A 15,839-nucleotide genomic window follows, 5' to 3' on the forward strand; every position below is an offset into this window, starting at 1 on the left:
GCTAATAAAATTAAAACTTAAAATTGCTTTTAATTGAAATTTTAATTGCTTATAATTGCAAACAAACCTTAAAATTACAAAATAAAATTTAATTGCTAATAAAGTAAAACTGGCAAGTGTGATTTAAAATAGCTAATATTTGAGGTAGCTTATCTGTGTCAGACATTTAGGTACATTATTCTCTCCTTGAACAAACTCTAGCTAGGCTCCTCTGACCCCTTTCTCAACTAGACCTCAACCTTGATCTATAAAGACTTGAATACCAGCAGAGTTTCTAACAGCTCAAGGCCACATCCTTAGGATGATCCTGATTCCACTAATAGTTCATGCCTGCAAAAACTCAAAGCTGACAACAGAATTTAGTTTGTTCCAGCCAATACCTTAAGATAGGGCCCCTGTCTCCCAGTCTCCATGGGAGGATAGGAGCCTAACTTCTATAAACTCTGGTTAGCAAAACCATACCAGTTTCATATAGATCACCCCACCCCGCCCCGCTGCCACCCCCCCACTACCCCCCCCTACCCCCCACTTCCTGCTTTTTGTAATTTTACACTTCCCTGGCTCTACTGAACCCTGCCCACCTCCCTCCTTATTCCCTCATTCTCCCTTTAGAATCTTGGGTCACCTCTGTACAAATCAAAGTTGAGTTCAATTCACACTAGACTCTTCCCTATTTCCCTATTGCTGATTAAAATCTGTCCTTACCACTTTAGTATCTAACATTGTTTATTTTTGGCCCTAATAAATTCTTAGGGCCAAAAATAAACAAATTAGAAGAAATTAGGCCAGAAAAGTAACTTACCTGGCAAGACAACATAATTAGTAAGTGATAACACTGTAATTTCAATCCAGGCCTGTTTGATAATCACTGTTAATTACCTTGCTTCTCATTTGGACAAATATAGTCAACTTTTCTTAAAAATTGAGAATAAATCTTATATTGAAGGTTAATCAATTATATAATACTTAAAGTATGCAATATAGGCTTTTGAAAGTCCATTGTCATTAGAATTCACAATTGAGAAAGCTAACTTCTGTTAAAAATTGCATTAAAATAATTAATTCATAAAGGAAACTATAAAAGCCTATGTAAAATAAAGATAAAAAAGACAATATGTTAAATAAAAATAATATTGACATGTTTTATTTCTGGATTTATTAATGGAATTGATAATTATAGGAAATGTTTCTTTATAAAAGTTCAGCTAGATGTTTATAAATTCCTTCAGCAGAAGCTACAAACAGAAAGAATATAGGCTTGAGAATCAGAGAGACTGAAGTTCTAATCATAGTCCTGCGTTTACTGATTATGTAACTTGAGCAAATTACTTAATTCTCTGAGCCTCAGTTTCTTCAGCTACATAATAAAGACAACATTGTGGTAGACAGAATTCTAAGATGGTCTCCAAGATTTCTGGTTCATTCTGTACATACCCTATATGGTTTTCTGGTTGAATGTGCGTGAGACCTATAAACACGATGCATTCCCATAATTAGGTTCCATTATATGGTAAAACGATCATATTTTACAGATGTAATTAAGTGCCCTAATCAGCTGATTCTGATTTAATCAAAGGGGATATTATCCTAAGTAAGTGGGCAAGCTCTTAAAAGAGGGTATAGATGTCAGAGAGTTGTGCTTCTGTTGGCTTTGAAAAAGTAAATTGCTATGTTGTGCAAGGATAATAAGTAGGTGACCTCTTGGAGTTGACTGCAACCTCCAGCTGTCAGCCAGGAAGAAAATGAGAACCTCAGCCCTACAACCACAAGGAAATGAATTCTGCCAATATCTGACTCATCTTGTAAGAGGACCTCTAGCTTCTAAAGAGATCACATCACCAGCTGACAACTTGATTTTAGCCCGGTGATACTATAAACACAAGACCCATCTAACTCATACCCATTGCCCTTTGCATTGCTGCATCACTCCTCTGGTATAAATGCAATTCCAGATTATAAAGCATGAATTTTTTTTAAATGCCTCAGCTAGTAAGGGCGGAAGCAGTGTGGCAAAGGTCCGAGCTGGGCTGCACTCCCCCCACCCCAGGCTCCCGCAGTGGAACTCAGTGTTGAGTACCTCCCGGAAAAGCTGCAGTGGGACCTGGAGGCGGAGCACGTGGAAGTGGAGGACACGACTCCCACATTGCGTGTCCAGCTTCCGAGTCTTCGTGGTGTCAGCCAAGTTCGAGGGGAAGCCGCTGCTTCAGAGACACCGGCTTGTGAACACTTGCCTAGCAGAAGAGCTCCTGCACATCCATGCCTTTGAGCAGAAAACCCTGACCCCAGAGCAGCGGGCCCGTGAGCAGCAGAAATAAGGGACCCAGACCAGCATACCTATTAAATTATGAATCAGGCCCCCCCAAAATATAAATAAAATAAAATAAAATGCTTCAGCTATTTCTCTTATAACAGAGGCAAGAAGGAAATAATAAGGTACCACTTGACTCACTATCACTTCCTTTATTATTTTCAAGACTATTTGGGGAAAAATAAACCTTCACAATTGCTCTAAATTCCTCACTTTCTCTTTTTTCTCTATTCCAAATTTTCAAATCCAATTCCTAAATATGGGATAAAGGCTCCTATACAGTAATATTTTTTCTAAAACTGTAGTCACTGGGTGGGTTATCTTTGTTGTAAGGCAGTTATTTCAGTTAGAGTCTCTCAGTTACAGGTTAACGGATATTTGACTAAGGTGGTTTAAGCAAGAATCATGTTTCTTTATTCCATATAAAAAAAAGAAGTCCACAATAAACTTTGGTTTAGTGGTTGAACAATTGGAACCTAGATTCTTTCCAGTTTCTATTTTACCATTATCAGGTGTTAGTGATAGGTTTTCTGAGCAAAGCATAGCTGGTGTAGTACCAACCATCATATTCTTAACAGCACACAAAGCAGGAAGGAAGTAGATGATGTCATATAGGGCCTTTATCTTATACCATCCTTTCTTTTATTCATAAGATAAACCTTAATAAAAAGCACTCCAGTGAGACTCCTTTTTAGCTACCATGGGCTTCCATGACTGTTGGCAAAGGAGCATGGAATTGCTATGGTTGGCACAGACTAATACAGCTCATTCCCTGGTGATGGACACATCACCATCCAAACACACTAAGAAGTCTTTTAACACAAAAAGCCAGAGAAATGGCTAACAGGTAGCCTAGCAATGATGACTACCTTACTAGGGATCTTTTCTCAATATTGTGCAAGATGCTGCTGCTTTTGGTGACCATTTGTCTTACACTAGGACTTGGGACAAATTCCATAAGTCCTACAGTACGGATTAAGAAATGACTTAACTGGGAAAAGGGGAAATGTACAAAGCTATAGAGCTTATAAGAGAAGGTAATCATCTTCCATCTTCCAATTATTCCACAAAGAACAGTGCTGGGGTCTGGGAGATTTGCTGGAACAAAGTGTGTGTTTCTGTTTCAGTGAAGGGACCCCAATCCTCCAATACTTTTCATTTTTGCTTATCAGTTAAAGGATACACAAACTGCACGGACACCAAGATTTTAGTGCTTGGTTTTTACAGGAGCTTTATGGGAATAATAGCTGACTAACACCTGAAAACAATGGGTTCTATAAGAAGTTGCAATCTTCTTGCAAAGAAATGAAGGTCACTATTACCATGGAAACTTTTTGATACAGCCCTTCCACTAGAAAGAGTTGAGTGGACTTGTTCCAGCTGGCTTATTTCCCCAGCAATCCAGAATGAAAACATATAATCATTTTCAGAGAAGTCTTCCCCATGGTCTCATCAAGTAAAAATTTTCCATCTTGCGAATTAGCCTGTCCACATGCTGAATAGGGAAAGAGTGATATTATTTGTCATTCCTTCATCCTAATCTATTCCCTGTTTGACTTTGGCATCCAAACTGAAGTTTATCATTCTCCTTGGAGGTATGTCAAATTGCTCTATTTTAAGATTTTGTTCTGGCATTGCATAATAAGCTCTGTGAAGATAGAAAAGTTGAATTTTTTTTATCACTATTGTCCTCTCTAAGAACAGGGGAAGTGAGAACCACCCAATGCAATCCTAATTTCTACCTGGGTCCATTCAGATACAAACTACCATTTTCCCACTAAGGTTAAAGCAATAAAGAGAGATTTATCATGTCTTCTTATCCCTTACTCACAGATTTTCAAGTATCTGGGAGCCCTACAAAGACAGTTTTAGCTCCTCCCTCAATGGGCCCTCCCTTCAACTTATCAACTGGCAGAAATCATTAATTTGATCCACCTCAAAGTTTCACTTGTTGGTGACTACTGATATAGGGGATGATTTTCTCAAGTCACAATTAGTGCTGGTAGTTTCAAACACTGGTGACAGTGCTGTGTCAGGATCACCCCTACGCTCCTCAAGCATTGTAAGTACTGTGAGTATGGATGGTGACCCCAGCTCCTGAGATGCCAATGGCCACATTGCAGCTATACATGTAAGGTTCAGGTACTGATTTCTACACAAAAGCCAGTGACTCCACCTGCTACTGAATTTCCCCAAACAAATTCTACAAATTCACTGATGCCTTAAACTCTAAGTCTCTTTAGTTCTTGCTCTTCTTTTTTCCTACAATTCTACCGTCTTATGATTTTGTCATGTTGGGCAGGAAGCTAATGTGAGAGAAATTACTTTACTATAATTGTAATACTTTCTCTATATCACTGACCTATCTGCTTCAGTTAGCTTGCCTTATAATTAATTCTTTATTAGAAGTCTCCTCATTCTCCCACATAAATTGATAAACACCTGCCCTAAACCACTAGTTTTCCAGACATGCCTGAATGCTGGGATGAATACAGCATAGGCTCAAGCCAGTGACCCCCTCGCTTCCTCCAACTCCCAACATTGGAATCTTAAATATTTATGCCTTTCCAATATTTGCTATTTTTCATCTGTTTCCCTACGTAGGTTGTCAGTAAATTTCCTTAAGAGTAAATAAGCCCAAGTGACTATTTCTAACAACATCAATCAAAGAATAAATTTAATACTTTCCCATATGTATTTCTGCATTGCTCAAAGGTTTTTGAAGAGTACACTGTATTTCTATACTTTTAAAAAATATAAAAAATAAACAAAAGCTCAAAGATAGAATAGTTAGAAATAGGGAGGAAATGTATCTTCAGAAGATAGATAGATTGATGACAGATTCTGAGTGAAAAGAAAGGAGGCTGAACTTTGGGACTGAATATGGCAATCCCTATGGATCTGAGCAGAAGTCTGCAGTGATCGACGGAAATGAGCCTGCACCTTCCCCCACATCTCCTTCCCCCCCCACCCATAACCGTTTCACACTCTTTTCAGATCAAAATCCCTATATTCTGCATCTAGAAAGGATTAATTATTTCATTCTTTTCTGTTTAAACAAAAGGCCTGCATCTGTGTGAACCCTGAAAGCATATTTACAATGAAGAGAATGTAGTGCTCCAACCTCCTATGAGATTGTCCTTTAATATCGCCTTCTGGAACAATATGTTCATGGAGCGGCAAGATTAACATATAAAAAAATACAGAATGGCAAGATGACCTGAGTTTTCTGCCTCTCTGTGAAATCCTATTTGCCTTAGGCAACTTTTAAAACATTAAGAAAGTAAATGAGGAAAGAGTAAATGTAAACTGGAGGAAAATCACAACATGCTAGAGCTAAAAGCAATCTTAGCAGTTGAAGTACACAGCATTAATGTCCTCAGTTCTTTACCCTTCCCTTATCCACATCCATTACATATGACTTGGCAGTACCTTCTCCCAGGAAAGAGACAGAAGATACTTCCCTACCCCTTGCTTTCGGGTTTGCCACATGATCTGCTTGGGTTAATGGACTGTTAACAGAAAATAGTTTGTGCTATTGTGCCTGCTCTCTTTCACATCTGTTAGAGCAGGAGAGTAAGCCTGGGCTAGCTGAGGAGGAGGATTAGAGATCTACCTGGCTGAGCCAGCCAGGGATGTACCCAGACTAGAACAGGAGACCTTCAGGTGACCTACAGATCTGTGAACTGGTAAATGAATATTGCTGTGGGATACTGAGATTATGTGGTTGATTGTGCCATATATTAGTTGATACCATACCCAACAACTTCAATTCCTTCAATTTATAGAGGAGAAAGCCAGACCCCCAAAGTGGAAGCAGATGGATAATAGTGGAAACAGGGCTGGAAGTTAGGCCCTGAAACAACCTTGAAGATCTGAATATTTACTCAAGGTTCAGATATGAACTTGCCACATGGACATTGGGAAGTCAATTAGTTTCTCTGAATCTCAGTGTTTTGTTGGAAAATGAAGGTATCATGTACTCTAAATAAAACCTGGAAATTGTCTGGTCTAAATAAGGTATTCGATGTGAAGACACTTTGTGAAACAGAGAGAAAGAAGCTCAAGTGGTTAGTGCTTAATGAATGCCAAGTGCATGATGTAACCTTTGCTTACATCATGTCATTTTATCTCACTTTATCTTTTAAATACCTACCTATTGGGACTTCCCTGGTGGTGCAGTGGTTAAGAATCCGCCTGCCAATTCAGGGAACACAGGTTTGATCCCTGGTCCAGGAAGATCCCACATGCCATGAAGCAACTAAGCCCGTGTGCCTAGACTACTGAGTCTGCGCTCTAGAGCCCGCAAGCCACAACTACTGAACTTGCATGCCACAACTACTGAAGCCCACGTGCCTAGAGCCCATGCTCCGTGACAAGAAGCCACCGTAATGAGAAGCCCATGCACCACAACGAAGAGTAGCCCCTGCTCTCTGCAACTAGCGAAAGCCCGTGCACAGCAACAAAGACCCAACACAGCCAAAAATAAATAAATTAATAAATAAATTTATTTTTTAAAAAAACCCTACCTATTAATAAGGTAGGTGTGCACTTACTTGTTGAAAAACAGGTGATTACTGTGTGCTTACAGAGCCAGGTCTTATATACATTTAATGAATAAACAAATTCAGGCTGAGGGAACTTAAGTAACTTACCAAAATAACCTCAAAGAACTTGGCATGTTTTTATTAGTCAGTAGGGACTCTGCTGATTGTAGCTCAGGAAAACTGTTAACTACTGCAAAATAACTTTCTGCTACTGGTCACCCAGAAACATGTTATAAAGTTATTCAAATGAGAGTGTCTGCTTTTAGAGCTTTGATATGAAAATTTTATTAGAAACATCTTTGTTTTTACTATCCAAATGTCATGATATATATGACATGCCACCTGCCATTAACAGTCACCCTGGTCTCTAATTACAACAACATTCCATCTGCTCTGGAAGATGACTACCAAGGCCTTGTCACTGGCCACTGGTCCCTGGTGGTCTAGTGGCTAGGATTCAGTGCTCTCACTGCTGTGGCCTGACTTCAATCTCTGGCCAGGAACCGAAATCCTGCTTCAAGCCGCTGCAGGCCAAGACCACCTGAGACCATACCCATTTGCATTTTGTAAACTCTATGAAGTACGTGCTTATCCCCTGCCTGTATTTCAAACAACACGTAACAGTCACTGTGCCACATTTAAATCATAATTTACATTCACCAATACAAAAGTGCTCCTGAAAAACAAATCATATTTTTCAGCATAACTGAGGTATAATTGAGAGATAAAACTGTAAGATATTTCAAGTGTATAATGGGATGATTTGATTAAAAATATTTATTTTAAATGAAACTCATTTATGGGTAGGAAAGTATTTATTATGTTTAATCTCCACCCAAATCAACTTCCATTTTATTTGAGGTTAAGGAACCTCAAATAAAAAGTAAAGCATGGGCTTTTATATCTTCTAAGTGTGTTTCTACTTAAAGATAATAAAAGATAGCATCTACACCAAAACACCTTGTTCAGTCGGTATTTATGTCAATATGTATATGGCGGTACAATATTTTGAAATATCAGCAGAAGCTTCCATCTTTTAACCTTTTTTTTTCCTTTTCTTTTATAAGACTGTGGCCTTTTCACCATTCATGCACACATTGTGAGACATTCATTGCTCAATGAAAATAATTTTACAGCAAAAAAAGCCATTTGGGATTCTAAAGGCAAAAACCTGAGTCTGAATGGATTTGAAAAAAGAGAGTTACAGATAGATTTCCTACAATGATACCATAACAGCCAAAGATTCTCCTGATTTGATGGTGGGGGGCAGGGGACAGGAAGGGCAGTAAAGAGCCCAAATGGAGAGGAAATAGGGAGTAAGTAGAACTTACAATTCCCTAAGAAAGGTGAGTCCTTGTCCCTGGCCACAGTAAGCTGAATAATTGAAATCCAGATTGTTTGAGGATGGTTATAGATGCACCTGGAGATCATTAAATCTATTTCTAGTTACCATTAAAGGCAGGTGGGAAGGCAGCAAAGTATTCTAAGGAGCCTCTATTCCTGAGGCCAGCATGATATTGAGATCTACTTAGGTGAAACCTGAAGAAAGAAGCACACTAAGGCTTGGCTGTTAGCCTGCACTGCTCCAGAAATAGTTCTCAGCCACAGAGACCACAGCAAATAAAAAAGGAGAGGACATGGGGTAGAAAGTGAAAGGTTTTCAGTTCTTATTAAGGTTCTTGGAAACTGGTCTGCAATCCACAGAGACCCACCTTGGTGTGGGGGTGGGTGGAGGGATAATTTAATGAGAAAGGAAGAAGCAGGCATGAATCATCAAATATTAAAAGAGATATTTGCATTTTAAAGTGATACGTAGGGCAGCAAGCACAGAACTGAAATAGGTGGAAGCACTATAGGATGGTCTGTGTTATGCCTCCTTTGAGGGTGACTTGGAGACTCAAAAGTGCCTGACAAACGGGAATGTGCTGGTTACTTATGCTAATTCTTGGCAAGAGCTCAGAGTTCACTGCCCCAGAGAAGCTGCTGAATAAATACAGTTCCTTGCCTCTCATAAAGCACAGCTGTGTGAGGTAACCTGCAGAACCTGATAAAAGTTTGGGGAACTAAAAGGGAACAACTTTCTATTTTTCAATCTGCCCTTTGATAATAGTGTTTTTATATTTAAAAAAGAATCCACTGACTAAGCACATTTTAAATGATGCCAATAAGCAGAGGGCAGACAGCAGAAGCAAGAAGAACTACAATCCTGCAGGATGTGGAACGAAAACCACATTCACAGAAAGACAGACAAAATGAAAAGGCAGAGGATTATGTACCAGATGAAGGAACAAGATAAAACCCCAGAAAAACCACTAAATGAAGTGGAGATAGGCAACCTTCCAGAAAAAGAATTCAGAATAATGATAGTGGAGACGATCCAGGAGCTTGGGAAAAGAATGGAGGCAAAGATCGAGAAGATGTAATAAATGATTAACAAAGACCTAGAAGGATTAAAGAACAGACAGAGACGAACAATACAAAAAATGAGATGAAAAATACACTAGAAGGAATCAATAGCAGAAAAACTGAGGCAGAAGAACGGATGAGTGACCTGGAAGACAGAATGGTGGAATTCACTGCTGCGGAACAGACTAAAGAAAAAAGAATGAAAAGAAATGAAGACAGCCTAAGAGACCTCTGGGACAACATTAAATACACCAACATTTGCATTATAGGGGTCCCAGAAGGAGAAGAGAGAAAGGACCAAGAAAATATTTGAAGAGATTATAGTCGAAAACTTCCCTAACATGGGAAAGGAAATAGCCACCCAAGTCCAGGAAGTGAAAAGAGTCCGAGGCAGGAAAAACCCAAGGAGAAACGCACTGAGACACACAGTAATCAAACTGACAAAAATTAAAGAAAAAGAAAAATTATGAAAAGCAACACGGGAAAAATGACAAATAACATACAAGGGAACTCCCATAAGGTTAACAGCTGATCTCTCAGCAGAAACTCCACATCCAGAAACGAATGGCATGATATACTTAAAGTGATGAAAGGGAAGAAACTACAACCAAGATTACTCTACCCAGAAAGGATCTCATTCAGATTTGATGGATAAATCAAAAGCTTTACAGACAAACAAAAGCTAAGAGAACTCAGCACCACCAAACAAGCTCTACAATGAGTGCTAAAGGAACTTCTCTAAGTGGGAAACACAAGAAAAGGACCTAAAAAAAAAACAATCCCAAAACAATTAAGAAAATGGTAATAGGAATATACTTATAAATAATTACCTTAAATGTGAATGGATTAAATGTTCCAACCAAAATACACAGGCTCGCTGAATGGATACAAAAACAAGACCCATATACGTGCTGTCTACAAGAGACCCACTTCAGACCTAGGGACACATACAGACTGAAAGTGAGGGGATGGAAAAAGATATTCCATGCAAAGGGAAATCAAAAGAAAGCTGGAGTAGCAATTCTCATAACAGATAAAATAGACTTTAATATAAAGAACGTTACAAGAGACGAGGAAGGACACTACATAATGATCAAGGGATCAATCCAAGAAGAAGATATAAAAATTATAAATGTTTATGAACCCAACATAGGAGCACCGGAATACATAAGGCAAACGTTAACAACCATGAAAAGGGAAATCAATGGTAACACAATAATAGTGGGGGACTTTAACACCCCACTTACACAAATGGACAGATCATCCAGACAAAAAATTAATAAGGAAACACAACCTTTAAATGATACAACAGACCAGATAGACTTAATTGATATTTATAGGACATTCTATCTGAAAACAGCAGATTACACTTTCTTCTCAAGTGCAAATGGAACATTCTCCAGGATACATCACATCCTGGGTCACAAATCAAGCCTTGGGATATTTAAGAAAATTGAAATCATATCAAGCATCTTTTCCGACAATGCTATGAGATTAGATATAAATTACAGGGAAAAAAATGTAAAAAACACAAACACATGGAGGCTAAACAATATGTTACTAAAGAACCAAGAGATCATTGAAGAAATCAAAGAGGAAATCAAAAAAATAGATAGACATAAATGACAATGAAAACATGATGATCCAAAACCTATGGGATACAGCAAAAGCAGTTCTAAGAGAGAAGTTTATAGCAATACAATCCTACCTCAAGAAACAACAAAAATCTCAAATAAACAATCTAACCTTATACCTAAAGGAACTAGAGAAAGAAGAACAAACAAAACACAAATTTAGTAGAAGGAAAGAAATCATAAAGATTAGAGCAGAAATAAATGAAATAGAAAGAAAGAAAACAACAGCAAAGATCAATAAAACTAAAAGCTGTTTCTTTGAGAAGATAAACAAAATTGATAAACCATTAGCCAGACTCATCAAGAAAAAGAGGGAGAGGACTCAAATCAATAAAATTAGAAATGAAAAAGGAGAAGTTACAACAGACACCACAGAAATACAAAGCATCCTAAGAGACTACTACAAGCAACTCTGGACAACCTGGAAGAAATGGACAAATTCTTAGAAAGGTATAACCTTCCAAAACTGAACCAGAAAGAAATAGAAAATATGAACAGACCAATCACAAGTAATGAAATTGAAACTGTGATTAAAATCTTCCAACAAACAAAAGTCCAGAACAAGATGGCTTCACAGGTGAATTCTATCAAACATTTAGAGAAGAGCTAACACCCATCCTTCTCAAACTCTTCCAAAAATTTCAGAGGAAGGAACAATCCCAAACTCATTCTATGAGGCCACCATCACCCTGATACCAAAGCCAGACAAAGATACTACAAAAATGAAAAGTACAGACCAATATCACAGATGAATATAGATGCAAAAATCCTCAACAAAATACTAGCAAACAGAAACCAACAGCATATTAAAAGGATCATACACCATGATCAAGTGGGATTTATCCCATGGATGCAAGGATTCTTCAATATGCACAAATCAGTCAATGGGATACACCACATTAACAAGTTGGTGTTAAAATTTGTTAAAATACACCATATTAACAAAAAATAAAAACCATATGATCATCTCAATAGATACAGAGCAAGCTTTTGACAAAATTCAACACCCATTTATGAGGAAGACTCTCCAAAAAGTATGCACAGAGGGAACCTACCTCAACATAAAAAAGGCCGTATATGACAAACCCACAGCAAACATCATCCTCAATGGTGAAAAACTGAAAGCATTCCCTCTAAGATCAGGAAAAAGACAAGGTTGTCCACTCTCACCACTATTATTCAACATAGTTCTGGAAGTCCTAGCCATGGTAACCAGAGAAGAAAAAGAAATAAAAGGAATCCAAATTGGAAAAGAGAAGTAAAACTGTCACTGTTTGCAGATGACATGATACTATACATAGAGAATCCTAAAGAGGCCACCAGAAAACTACTAGAGCTAATCAATGAATTTGGGAAAGTTGCAGGATACAAAATTAATGCACAGAAATCTCTGGCATTCCTATACACTAACAACGAAAGATCAGAAAGAGAAATTAAGAAAACAATTCCATTCACCATTGCAACAAAAAGAATAAAATACCTAGGAATAAACCTACCTAAGGAGGTAAAAGACCTGTACTCAGAAAACTATAAGACACTGATGAAAGAAATCAAAAATGACACAAACAAATGGAGAGATATATCATGTTCTTGGATTAGAAGAATCAATATTGTGAAAATGACTATACTAATCAAAGCAATCTACAGATTCAATGCAATCCCTATCAAATTACCAATGGCATTTTTTACAGAACTAGAACAGAAAATCTTAAAATTTGTATGGAGACACAAAAGACTCCAAATAGCCAAAGCAATCTTGAGGGGAAAAAAATGGAGCTGGAGGAATCAGACTCCCTGATTTCAGACTATACTACAAAGCTACAGTAATCAAGACAGTATGGTACTGGCATAAAAACAGAAATCCAGATCAATGGAAGAGGATAGAAAGCCCATATATAAACCCACACACCTATGGTCAACTAATCTATGACAAAGGAGACAAGGATATACAATGGAGAAAAGACTGTCCCTTCAATAAGTGGTGCTGGGAAAACTGGACAGCTACATGTAAAAGAATGAAATTAGAATACTCCCTAACACCATACACAAAAATAAACTCAAAATGGATTAAAGACCTAAATGTAAGGCCAGACACTATAATACTAATACTCTTAGAGGAAAACATAGGAGGAACACTCTTTGACATAAATCACAGCAAGGTCTTTTTTGACCCACCTCCTAGAGTAATAGAAATAAAACCAAAAACAAACAATGGGACCTAATGAAAGTTAAAAGCTTTTGCACAGCAAAGAAAACTATAAACAAGACGAAAAGACAACCCTCAGAATGGGAGAAAATATTTGCAAATGAATCAACAAAGGATTAATCTCCAAAATAAATAAACAGCTCATGCAGCTCAATATTAAAAAAAAAACAACTCAATCAAAAAATGGGCAGAAGAACTAAATAGACATTTCCCCAAAGAAGACATAGAGATGGCCAAGAAGCACATGAAAAGCTGCACAATATCACTAATTATTAGAGAAATGCAAATCAAAACTACAATGAGGTATCACCTCACACCAGTTAGAATGGGCATCATCAGAAAATCTACAAACAACAAATGCTGGAGAGGGTGTGGAGGAAAGGAAACCCACTTGCACTGTTGGTGGGAATGTAAATTGATACAGCCACTATGGAGAACAGTTCGGAGGTTCCTTAAAAAACTAAAAATAGAATTACCATATGACCCAGCAATCCCACTATTGGACATATACCCAAAGAAAACCATAATTCAAAAAGACACATGCACCCCAATGTTCGTTGCAGCCCTATTTACAATAGACAGGTCATGGAGCCAACTTAAATGCCCATTAACAGATGAATGGATAAAGAAGATGTGGTAAATATATACAGTGGAATATTACTCAGCCATAAAAAGAATGAAACTGGGTCATTTGAAGTGACGTGGATGGACCTAGAGACTGTCATACAGAGTGAAGTAAATCAGAAAGAGGAAAACAAGTATTGTATATTAATGCATATATATGGAATCTAGAAAAATGGTACAGATGAACCGGTTTGCAAGTCAGAAATAGAGACACAGATGTAGAGAACAAATATATGGACACCAAGGGGGGGAAAGCGGAGGGGCAGAGGGCAGTGGTGGTGGTGGGATGAATTGGGAGATTGGGATTGACATATATACACTAACATGTATAAAATAGATAACTAATGATAACCTGCTGTATAAAAATAAAATAAAATAAAATTCAAAACAAATAAATAAATAGAAAGAGAATATTTTAAAAAATAAAATAAAATAAATGATGCCAATAAAATTTACCTGGGATTCTCTGTAAATATCAGACAACTTGCCTTTTTTTCTATCATAGAGACAAGATAAGGCAGACTATCTAATAAATGGTCAAAGAATTTGACAGCTCAGAGTCACCTGATGTTTGGAGCATGAAATATATGCTTTAAGAAGGTGTGAATACAGAATGATATTGCCAAAAAATTGGAATCGGGGCAGTGTCAAAGAAAAACTGCACTGATGGAGTTAAATAAGCAAGAAAGACTTCATTCAAGACTATTGCTTAGGGGTCAAGACTACTGCAGTCATGGAGATAAATTGAACTCAACTGTGGAAACAAAAGGCAGGAGAGAACATTAAGGCCACCTTGGTCAGAAGGTAGAGTTGGGTTTGGAGAGAATTTGGAAATACGTTCCCTTCCTAGCAGAAGGACAGTCATAGGGAAATGAGAATTCGGGACATGTAGTATCCTATTTTGTTATTTGGAAAAAGAAAAAAGGCTTTTCTCTCAATCTCTGCCTGGATTCTTGGCACTAATGTGCTAGTAAAGGGTTAACAATTTTTTTTTTCCCCTCCAGAAGAAAACAGAGCCTTTTATTGTAGGGTTTGTTCATTTCCATGCTGTAAATTTTCCCAATATGACCTATTTCAAGCTATCAATTTAATGGTATTGCAATGTGAATTTGGGAAGAAAGGCTCATAGTCAGGTTTTCAGAGGTAGAAGCAGCCAACTCAAGCACATCACACTGCTTTTAAGCCATACACACTGGCATAAAATGAGAAGCATCTAGAAATAATAATAATATATGCTAAGGATCCAACTCCTCATTAATGAGGTTTTAGACACGTATATAAAGAGAAGAAATTTAGGGCAGGAATAGCTTAAGAATTATAACACAGACATTAACTCATAACACCTTACAAATTGCATCTGACTTAATTCCCATTACTGAATTCTGATGAGGAAACCAAGGGTCTCAGCTTCACATAACTAGTAAATGGCCAAGCTGGGAATGGACCAGAGGACTAACTGCTTCCCAAACCCTCTCTCTCCATGAGCTCAACTCTGAACAACATTCACAAACCCTTTTCTCAAGACCTACATCTTCAAAAATATGTCTCACCTACAGCCCACAGTTCTTACAGGTCGATACATCTTTTAAGCATAAACACAACCCAGGATGTTGTAAATATGAAAATTTGTCTGTGAGGGACATCCTTATTCCATTAGCATCCCTTGCATATAAATGGGAGATATTCTGACATGATCCAATGGAAGAAGAAAGGAATAACTTTTTGATTTGGAAGGAGACAGTTACAGAAACTTCAATAGTTTGAAGCCCTATTGTGATAGATGGGAAAGCAAATGTTAAGTCTAAAATGAGAAGAGAGGCAAAAATAAAGGCCCCTGGAAACAATAATTGGCTGACTTATTCACCTTTTTACCTCTCCAGGTCAGAATGTGGTTGAACTCAGAGCAGGTGCTGGATACTAGTTTGAAGGAGAGAGAATTGGAGGGAAAGCCAGATGGAAGGAAAGGTAGAAAGAAAGACAAAAGGGAAAGAGAAAATTCAGGAGGGAGCGAGGGGCACCTGGTGGGTGTACTTTTAAAAATGTGAAGAGTGTCCAAAAATGGAGTAGAAAGGCTGTCGTCACAGCTGGGAAACGTGGCCTGACTTTGACATTCA

General features: G+C 37.8%; 1 pseudogene across 1 annotated transcript; it reads left to right on the forward strand.

Annotated features, from left to right (window-relative positions):
* The first annotated feature begins 1,398 nt into the window (after window positions 1-1,398).
* LOC309657706 (bolA-like protein 2 pseudogene) lies at window positions 1,399-5,969 on the forward strand (annotated as a pseudogene). The gene is made up of 2 exons: window positions 1,399-1,426; window positions 1,995-5,969. The product of its transcript is annotated as a bolA-like protein 2 pseudogene (transcript).
* Window positions 5,970-15,839: the final 9,870 nt, after the last annotated feature.

This window comes from Balaenoptera physalus (assembly GCF_965194825.1).
Source record: "Balaenoptera physalus genome assembly, chromosome: 3".
Taxonomy (NCBI): Eukaryota; Metazoa; Chordata; class Mammalia; order Artiodactyla; family Balaenopteridae; genus Balaenoptera; species Balaenoptera physalus.